Source organism: Planococcus citri, chromosome 4 (assembly GCF_950023065.1).
Source record: "Planococcus citri chromosome 4, ihPlaCitr1.1, whole genome shotgun sequence".
NCBI lineage: Eukaryota > Metazoa > Arthropoda > Insecta > Hemiptera > Pseudococcidae > Planococcus > Planococcus citri.
In genome coordinates this window covers 12863552-12874580 of record NC_088680.1, presented here as the reverse complement: position 1 = coordinate 12874580, position 11029 = coordinate 12863552, and the positions used below count along the sequence as shown (strand labels likewise).

The window sequence follows — 11029 nt, the reverse complement described above, 5'->3', positions numbered from 1 at the left end:
GGCAGAATATGTGAGGGCGCATACGGAAAGGGACCTACCGACCAAAAAAAAAGGTTCTCTGAAATTGCTGTAGGAACCCTTTACAGAGTTCCTACAACAATTTCAGAGAACTTTTTTTTTTTTTTTTTTTTTGGTCGGTAGGTCCCTTTCCGTATGCGCCCTCACATATATAGGAAAATATTTTTTTCATTTTTGACTTTGCACTTCAATTTTGTACGAGTATTTGGATAAAATTTCGTGTTTTTTTTTCAAATGTTCAAGTAAAATACGTACCTACTCAATTAAAAGAAAATATTTAGTGGCTATTTTTTTTTAAAATTATAAAAATTGCTACAACTGTACACTGAGAAAAATTGGTATTAGTATAAATTATCATAATAATAGTAAACGTGCTCCAGTTTTGGAATTATAATCAAAAGTATTATTTATAGTAACAGAAATACTATCGTACAGTAATGTATACTATTTATTATGGTATTTTTTTCATAATTATAGTATTTTATTTACTATAATTATAGTAATTTCGATCGTTTTCTATAAATTTATTGTAATTTATACTATACATTTTTCTCAGTGTAGTGTTTGTGCACACATTTTGCTGGAACTTGGAAAATCTTGTTTTTAGGGCGAGGTCTTTCGATTCCCATGAAAAATAAAACATGAACCGTGAACTTGAAAGTTAGTCCAAATCCAGGGAGCAGAGTAACTCTTGCTGTGTGCTATTTTGGCCATTGTGGCGCTCTGAGAAAAGGGTAGGACTCGATGAGTACTTTTCAATGGCAGAAGTCTTGCTCTTTGCAGAAAATTGACATTTCATGAATCGAAATTCCGAGTCTGAAAATTTAGAGAACTATCAATGTGAGTAGATGATATGTATTATCTCGCGAAATATTATTTAATTACGTATTGTGCTTAATTTCTTTTCGCTTGGTCGCTTCATACGTAGGTATACTGTATGGAGTTTCCTAGATGCAAAAAAAAAACACACAAATTTCCATCATAAAAGTTGTCAAATGTGTTTTCAGGCATGTGAATAGGAAAGTCATTTGGTTCTAAGAATACTCTTTGTGCGAAATTCTGAGTGTGAAATTCATTGCAGTATTCTAAGCGGAGTAAGAATCACGACAGAAAATTGTTACGAAGAGTCCGTAAAATGGCACTCTTCGATTTGAAGTAGATCAAGCTTCGAAAGAACATGTCCTGAAACCAGGGTGTCCAACTGTCCACTCTCCTGGAAAACCTGGAAAAAGTAGGGAATTTGGTCGGTATGGAAAAGTCAGGGCCTGGAATTGTAAAAAAAAAAACGATCAAATGCAAATTTCGAATAAGGGCCTGAAATGAATGGGAAAACATTATTTCTTACTTCTCGAAACACTAATTTTCGAGAGCTCTCGCCTTTGCTTCACGATTTTTGGGCTATTTTAATATTTTATGTTTTTTGACGTTTAGGAAAGCTTATACAGCCCCTCCAAATTGACCTAGAGGGTTCAAATTTTCACAGTACAATGTGAGGATGTACCCGAAGTGCCTTTTGCCGGTTTCAACCTTCCAACCATATTTGACCCGTTTCAGGGTCAAAAAAGGTTTGTTACCATATTTTTTGAAGGTGGGAGAAAAAAGTTGGGCGAAGCCCAGGGGGGTGCAGGGGGACGGAGTTCCCCCCCTCCCGAATATAAGAAGGAAATACCGAAAGAAGAGAATTGGGCGAATTGCAAGGGGATGCGGGTGGCCGAAGTCCCTCCCCCCACAGATACAGGGGAAGCACAGGAGCGATGCGAAGGTGAGAGTAGTTCGAGTAGTTCCTCAAGTTCGAGCGAAGCGCAGAACATGAAAAAAAAGTGTTCGCAGGAGGTAGTTGGGTGAAGCCCGAGGGAGGTGCAGGGCCCTCAAATACAGGCGACGCACTGGAGCGAAGCGAGGGTTCAAAATCGATGAAATTGAGCTAATAATAGGCAAGATAAACTTTATAGGTTTTTTTTTGGCGTTTTCTATATTTCATTACAATTCATCCTCCATCGAACCTTCCAGGTTTTGACATTGTGTACTTTGTGAGAATATCTGCGAGTGCGGAGGTGGACGCAACTGCGTAAACGCATTCTACATCTGACGAATCCTTCGGATTATACTCGATAATTTCCGAATCGCTACCACGCCATGTTTTTTTGATTTCTTCTCCTACACATCTCTGCGCGAATTTTTCATTAATAATTTTCAATTGTTGGATCTGATCATTCATCTTTTGTTCGCCGTATTGTCGCACGCATTTCTGAAATTTATCGCTAAAATGGTTGTATAACCGAGTATCCACTTGGTTTAAATCCATGATGGTGATTTCGTCCCTTAAGGTCAATTTATAAGCATCGGACTCGGATTTCCTGGAGTTCAATCTCAAAGAAGCCACATGCTCTATTGGCCATCCCATCAGATTAGCTAGTAATATCATCGACGCTTCCATATGCTCCATTATCATAACTAAATCGAATTCTCGATCTATTTTTTGGATAAATTCTACGATTGCAGTTTGATTCTTACTTTGGCTCACGTCGAATCCCAAATCGACGCTGATTTGATTGTATCCAAGGTACGCACTTGAACCAACAGGGCTCCGCAAAACTGCTGGTTTCACCGGAGCATTTAAAAATTGTTGTAAGCTCATTTTTGTCGTTTTACTCATAGCACAAAATTCGTACTTGGATTGAAATTGAGTTGCAGGGTGTCGTAAAATTGTTACCATCGATGTATCCGGATACTGGTATGATTTTAATACAGATTCGTACCGGACGTGTTGTGCCATGATGTGATATTTGTTGTTTGGTGTCTTCGCATGAGGATAAATGGATGCATCAGAAAATGGCAAGATGTATGTTTTATTATTTATGTCCATTACGTCGAGCAAATTCCTAAAAGCGAATCGCAATATGACATTTTTAACGGTTGTGCTTCCTGTCTTGTGGGTTTTTACGAAGTATACATTTGTACGTAATGATTTGTGTGACGGTGTGCAGCATGTGTAAGCCAAGGGCTCATCTTGATTTCTAATGACATAAAGTTTAATTTTGGTTTTAAGAACTGAGCATATATTTTTTTTAAAGGAAAGTTTCAATGTCATTATTATATGTACTAAGGTATGTTTTAGAATTATCTGTACTTACGATTTCAGTTGTATTTGATCAGACGACGAAATATTTGTGCTCAGAGAAAGTAGAATCCATGGCGCGAGTGAGATGCATAAAGATAAAAATAAAAATATTTTATGTTTCAGTGTGAAAATTTGTATTTTAATAGCGATTTTCCGTATGGATACATACATTTTACTGGTATACGTATACTATACAGCTACACCTTCCAGTTGTTGGCTGAATTGAATTACTTGAATAGGTAGGAAAGCATAAACGGAGGAACATTTTTCCGCGAATGATAAGCGTTCAACCTGGCTTTTTGGTTTGAAACGTGGTGATAATAGTGCGCATATAGTGGGGGTTTCTTTGAAACGCAATAATTGTTAACAACATGTGGCATTGGTCGTTGGTCGTTAAATCCACTAAAAAATCATTATTTGAAATCACAAAATTAAACTCTTTGATTTTTTTTGCCATAGTACCTAGCTACCTAGCTAACTACCTACCCTACATTACATTAAGTTGCTATGAAAATCAGCAGGGTGTCTACCAGGTCGCTAAAAGTCGCGAAAAGTCGCGATTTTCGCCAAAAATACCAAAAAGTCGCGAAAAATTGTCCCGATTTTAATTTTTTAAAACTTTTCTTATTATTATTCAATGTTAATGCTACTGCCAAATTAGCATTTTGAATAATCATAAAAATTCAAAATTTCAAAAGCTTTCGCCCTCGCTTCGCTCGGGCATATTATTTCATTTTCTTTGACCAATAGTTGAGTCTTGATGATGAAAAAATTGGCTTCTCACATCAAAAATGATACTTTTTTCACTTCTGGAGAATTGTGAATTTTCGTTTTACCAGTGCTTTCGCCCTCAGTTGGCTCGGTTCGTATGGGCCATGTATGTGTACTTTTAGAAATACCTATTCTAATCTTTTCGAAATTATTGTTAGATTGCTGGAGGAGCAGGGCCGTCGAGAGGGGGAAAAGAGGAGAGTTTACCCCGGACTCGCTCATTCTGGAGGGTCCTACAAAAAAGGGCCCGTTATGGAAGAAAAACGTGTTTTTTTACTTTTTAAAAGTCAAATTTTCAAAAGCTTTTGCCCTCGCTTCGCTCGGGTTTGTTCTATTTTCTTTTTGCACATCGAAATTTCTGAAAAAATATCATTTTACTCTCAAAGTTTTGAAGTGAAAGAATGAACTTCTCCCTCAAACAAAAAGAAAAATTAGTGGTTCAAATGACTAGAAAAAGAACAATCGAAGAAATTGAAATTTTAGAACTGCAGAAAGTGAAAGTTAAGTAGATGGAAAAGGAAAAAGAAAAGCTCGAAAATTTGGATGACTATTTATGTCACATGGAAACTATTGAAACTTGTCCAAACCCCTACCCCTCCCCCCTCCCAATAAGTGCGAACTATATTGGAACCCAATTTTTTTCGTTAGAAAATGGGGGGGGGGTACTGAAAAAAAGTCGCGAAAAAGGTCGCGAAAAGTCGCTATTTTTGAAAATTAAATTTTGGTAGACACCTTGATCAGGGCCATATCACAGAACACAACTTATGCTTAACTCAACTATGAGATTTTCCCAAGTCATAAGTAAAATTTGCTATCATAGAACAAAAGTAAACAAAAGTTGAGTTGACGTTTTTCTTTTACTGGTATCATAAAACAAATGTAACTTTTCTATATCATGCTACATATGTTGCCAATAACAATAAAGCTGCAAGATCCTGTAAGAACCAATCAAATTGCTAATAAATGGAAAAATTTTGTATAATCTGTGGGCAATTCCAAAAAAATAAAATTGTTCATTTTTGTTTACACGAGTAATCAACTCGTAGCTCACGTAACTGTCATGGGTCGTCGAATTATAAGCGTTTTCGACAATGTTTTCTTCTTTTCCTGTTCTGATTTTACGAAATAATTTCAAATTTATGCGAAAACGTTGCTACTTATTTGATACTTAATGAGAGACTATGAAAGAGTGAAAAATAATTTAGAAATGTTTCCGTGATAAACTGATAAATCATAAATGATAGCGAAATTACAAATCATGAAAAATGGGCGAACAATAAGATGAATGAAAAATACTCAAAAAATGAAAATAAATGTCAAATAATGTATTTGTTTTGTATGTACACTGGATTATCGCGAGATATATTTCTTTTTTTTTAGCGAAATCGAAAGACATGACTTTCAAAATCGAATTTTTTTGGTTGAGTTGACATGGAATGACCCTATTCATATTTTTAGGAAGTGAGTATCCATATTGTAGAAATAGCAGTTTTCAAAAAAATTGAGAAACAATAAAATTTATTGATCAACCTAGTCCACATCAATGTTTCTATACAAGATCATGAATTTGAAAATTTGTAAATAAAAAAAAAAAAAAAAAAACATTACAGTTTTCAAAAGTTGACGAAGCAGTTATTTTGGTCAGTTTTTCGAAGAAAAATTTGTTTTATTACCGAAAATGAAGTTGATAAAATTGTGTTGTAGTTTTTCGGCTTGTATCTTACGAATAGTTTTCCCTATTAACAGCTGCATCGAAGAAAAACATTCCATGTCTGATTGATTTCTAGGCACATACTCGAGTCTTTCAACATTTCCTATGTTAGAACCTGTAACTTCTTCAGCTACACATCTCTGTTTGAAATTTTCATTGATGATTCGCAACTGTTGAACTTGTCGGCTCAGATTATCTTCGCCATATTGTCGCTTGCATTTAAGAAATTTTGCCAGAAAATGGTTGTACAATTGAGTATCGATTTGATTGAGATCGAGTATGGTTAATTCATCCCGCGATGTCAGAATATACGGGTCTAATTCTGGGAGCCTGGCGTTCAGTTTCAAAGAAGCGACATACTCCAGTGGCCATCCCATTAAATTGGCCAATAAAACGAACGATTCGTCCATGTACTCGGTTATCATGACGAAATCGAATTCTCGATCGATTTTCGCTATAAATTCAGCGACGGCGGTCGTATTCTCGCTCTGTGTCCAATCAAATCCTAAATCCACGCTCATCTGATTGTATCCCCTGTACACTATATCGCTGTTGTAACCAGTCAGAACCGGAGGCTTGACTGGCGCGTTCAAGAATTGTTGAAAAGTCATACCCATAGTCTTGTCCATTTGGTAAAAAACGTATAATGATTGGAATAATTTTATTGGGTGTCGTAGTAACGTCACCATCGATGTATCAGGGTATTGATATTGTTTAATTTTCGGGTCATACCGCGCATGGTCCGCGAACACGTTGTATTTATTGTTGGGTGTCATCAGTTGGGAAGGTATTGACGAGTCGGAAAATGGCAAATAGTAAGAAGCATAATTTACTTTAAGTATATCTAGCGAGTTCATAATGGCGAATCGCATGAGGACACTTTGCACGGTTGTGCCTCCAGTTTTGTGAGTTTTCAGAAAGAATATATTCGTCCGGATCGACTTATTCGTCGGGGTGCAGCATTGATAAGCTAATGTCTCGTTCACTGCTGGTCCCCTGTATCAATATTTAAACATCAGTTTATGTATCTATTGAGCCTTATGCGATAACTCAGGCTGATTTTGATTACGTATGTGCGTAAAAAATGTTGACATCTTACCTAGAGAACAAAGTCACATTCGTTTTCAGGAATCTCCATTGCGAAAATACTTGGAGCGATAATAAAACTGAGAAACATATGCTTGAAAGTAATATAATTACATGTCTTTTTGTAAGAAAGTTCCTTCGTAAAAGAGTTTTGCTTCTAATAATACACATTTCAATTTTCTTCACTTTGGTTAGACTACTGTCGTGAATATAAGAATCCCAAAGAATATTCAACTTTGTTTTTTCGTTTTATCTAGCTTTCACCATTGACGAAACTTTATCTAAATATTTTATCGCTTGGTTTTACTACCTTACATTGTTTAGAAATGTGTCGATTTCTGAAAATAATGTCAGTCTATCTGGAAATAAGGTTGTCGAGAACTATTAACGTATTCGTTGGATGGTGGGAGGGGGGCGGCACGCCGGATTTCAATGAAATTGACTAGCGAAAGATGTATTTTAACGGGCAGAATATGTGAGGGCGCATACGGAAAGGGACCTACCGACCAAAAAAAAAGGTTCTCTGAAATTGCTGTAGGAACCCTTTACAGAGTTCCTACAACAATTTCAGAGAACTTTTTTTTTTTTTTTTTTTTTGGTCGGTAGGTCCCTTTCCGTATGCGCCCTCACATATATAGGAAAATATTTTTTTCATTTTTGACTTTGCACTTCAATTTTGTACGAGTATTTGGATAAAATTTCGTGTTTTTTTTTCAAATGTTCAAGTAAAATACGTACCTACTCAATTAAAAGAAAATATTTAGTGGCTATTTTTTTTTAAAATTATAAAAATTGCTACAACTGTACACTGAGAAAAATTGGTATTAGTATAAATTATCATAATAATAGTAAACGTGCTCCAGTTTTGGAATTATAATCAAAAGTATTATTTATAGTAACAGAAATACTATCGTACAGTAATGTATACTATTTATTATGGTATTTTTTTCATAATTATAGTATTTTATTTACTATAATTATAGTAATTTCGATCGTTTTCTATAAATTTATTGTAATTTATACTATACATTTTTCTCAGTGTAGTGTTTGTGCACACATTTTGCTGGAACTTGGAAAATCTTGTTTTTAGGGCGAGGTCTTTCGATTCCCATGAAAAATAAAACATGAACCGTGAACTTGAAAGTTAGTCCAAATCCAGGGAGCAGAGTAACTCTTGCTGTGTGCTATTTTGGCCATTGTGGCGCTCTGAGAAAAGGGTAGGACTCGATGAGTACTTTTCAATGGCAGAAGTCTTGCTCTTTGCAGAAAATTGACATTTCATGAATCGAAATTCCGAGTCTGAAAATTTAGAGAACTATCAATGTGAGTAGATGATATGTATTATCTCGCGAAATATTATTTAATTACGTATTGTGCTTAATTTCTTTTCGCTTGGTCGCTTCATACGTAGGTATACTGTATGGAGTTTCCTAGATGCAAAAAAAAAACACACAAATTTCCATCATAAAAGTTGTCAAATGTGTTTTCAGGCATGTGAATAGGAAAGTCATTTGGTTCTAAGAATACTCTTTGTGCGAAATTCTGAGTGTGAAATTCATTGCAGTATTCTAAGCGGAGTAAGAATCACGACAGAAAATTGTTACGAAGAGTCCGTAAAATGGCACTCTTCGATTTGAAGTAGATCAAGCTTCGAAAGAACATGTCCTGAAACCAGGGTGTCCAACTGTCCACTCTCCTGGAAAACCTGGAAAAAGTAGGGAATTTGGTCGGTATGGAAAAGTCAGGGCCTGGAATTGTAAAAAAAAAAACGATCAAATGCAAATTTCGAATAAGGGCCTGAAATGAATGGGAAAACATTATTTCTTACTTCTCGAAACACTAATTTTCGAGAGCTCTCGCCTTTGCTTCACGATTTTTGGGCTATTTTAATATTTTATGTTTTTTGACGTTTAGGAAAGCTTATACAGCCCCTCCAAATTGACCTAGAGGGTTCAAATTTTCACAGTACAATGTGAGGATGTACCCGAAGTGCCTTTTGCCGGTTTCAACCTTCCAACCATATTTGACCCGTTTCAGGGTCAAAAAAGGTTTGTTACCATATTTTTTGAAGGTGGGAGAAAAAAGTTGGGCGAAGCCCAGGGGGGTGCAGGGGGACGGAGTTCCCCCCCTCCCGAATATAAGAAGGAAATACCGAAAGAAGAGAATTGGGCGAATTGCAAGGGGATGCGGGTGGCCGAAGTCCCTCCCCCCACAGATACAGGGGAAGCACAGGAGCGATGCGAAGGTGAGAGTAGTTCGAGTAGTTCCTCAAGTTCGAGCGAAGCGCAGAACATGAAAAAAAAGTGTTCGCAGGAGGTAGTTGGGTGAAGCCCGAGGGAGGTGCAGGGCCCTCAAATACAGGCGACGCACTGGAGCGAAGCGAGGGTTCAAAATCGATGAAATTGAGCTAATAATAGGCAAGATAAACTTTATAGGTTTTTTTTTGGCGTTTTCTATATTTCATTACAATTCATCCTCCATCGAACCTTCCAGGTTTTGACATTGTGTACTTTGTGAGAATATCTGCGAGTGCGGAGGTGGACGCAACTGCGTAAACGCATTCTACATCTGACGAATCCTTCGGATTATACTCGATAATTTCCGAATCGCTACCACGCCATGTTTTTTTGATTTCTTCTCCTACACATCTCTGCGCGAATTTTTCATTAATAATTTTCAATTGTTGGATCTGATCATTCATCTTTTGTTCGCCGTATTGTCGCACGCATTTCTGAAATTTATCGCTAAAATGGTTGTATAACCGAGTATCCACTTGGTTTAAATCCATGATGGTGATTTCGTCCCTTAAGGTCAATTTATAAGCATCGGACTCGGATTTCCTGGAGTTCAATCTCAAAGAAGCCACATGCTCTATTGGCCATCCCATCAGATTAGCTAGTAATATCATCGACGCTTCCATATGCTCCATTATCATAACTAAATCGAATTCTCGATCTATTTTTTGGATAAATTCTACGATTGCAGTTTGATTCTTACTTTGGCTCACGTCGAATCCCAAATCGACGCTGATTTGATTGTATCCAAGGTACGCACTTGAACCAACAGGGCTCCGCAAAACTGCTGGTTTCACCGGAGCATTTAAAAATTGTTGTAAGCTCATTTTTGTCGTTTTACTCATAGCACAAAATTCGTACTTGGATTGAAATTGAGTTGCAGGGTGTCGTAAAATTGTTACCATCGATGTATCCGGATACTGGTATGATTTTAATACAGATTCGTACCGGACGTGTTGTGCCATGATGTGATATTTGTTGTTTGGTGTCTTCGCATGAGGATAAATGGATGCATCAGAAAATGGCAAGATGTATGTTTTATTATTTATGTCCATTACGTCGAGCAAATTCCTAAAAGCGAATCGCAATATGACATTTTTAACGGTTGTGCTTCCTGTCTTGTGGGTTTTTACGAAGTATACATTTGTACGTAATGATTTGTGTGACGGTGTGCAGCATGTGTAAGCCAAGGGCTCATCTTGATTTCTAATGACATAAAGTTTAATTTTGGTTTTAAGAACTGAGCATATATTTTTTTTAAAGGAAAGTTTCAATGTCATTATTATATGTACTAAGGTATGTTTTAGAATTATCTGTACTTACGATTTCAGTTGTATTTGATCAGACGACGAAATATTTGTGCTCAGAGAAAGTAGAATCCATGGCGCGAGTGAGATGCATAAAGATAAAAATAAAAATATTTTATGTTTCAGTGTGAAAATTTGTATTTTAATAGCGATTTTCCGTATGGATACATACATTTTACTGGTATACGTATACTATACAGCTACACCTTCCAGTTGTTGGCTGAATTGAATTACTTGAATAGGTAGGAAAGCATAAACGGAGGAACATTTTTCCGCGAATGATAAGCGTTCAACCTGGCTTTTTGGTTTGAAACGTGGTGATAATAGTGCGCATATAGTGGGGGTTTCTTTGAAACGCAATAATTGTTAACAACATGTGGCATTGGTCGTTGGTCGTTAAATCCACTAAAAAATCATTATTTGAAATCACAAAATTAAACTCTTTGATTTTTTTTGCCATAGTACCTAGCTACCTAGCTAACTACCTACCCTACATTACATTAAGTTGCTATGAAAATCAGCAGGGTGTCTACCAGGTCGCTAAAAGTCGCGAAAAGTCGCGATTTTCGCCAAAAATACCAAAAAGTCGCGAAAAATTGTCCCGATTTTAATTTTTTAAAACTTTTCTTATTATTATTCAATGTTAATGCTACTGCCAAATTAGCATTTTGAATAATCATAAAAATTCAAAATTTCAAAAGCTTTCGCCCTCGCTTCGCTC

The 11029-nt window shown here is 36.4% G+C and overlaps 1 long non-coding RNA gene across 1 annotated transcript; it reads right to left on the bottom strand.

Annotated features, from left to right (window-relative positions):
- Positions 1–6267: 6267 nt before the first annotated feature.
- Positions 6268–7168, bottom strand: LOC135844133 (uncharacterized). Its single transcript, XR_010558456.1, has 2 exons — positions 6721–7168; positions 6268–6617 (listed from the first exon to the last, which is right to left on the bottom strand). It is a non-coding gene; the product is annotated as an uncharacterized LOC135844133 (long non-coding RNA).
- Positions 7169–11029: the final 3861 nt, after the last annotated feature.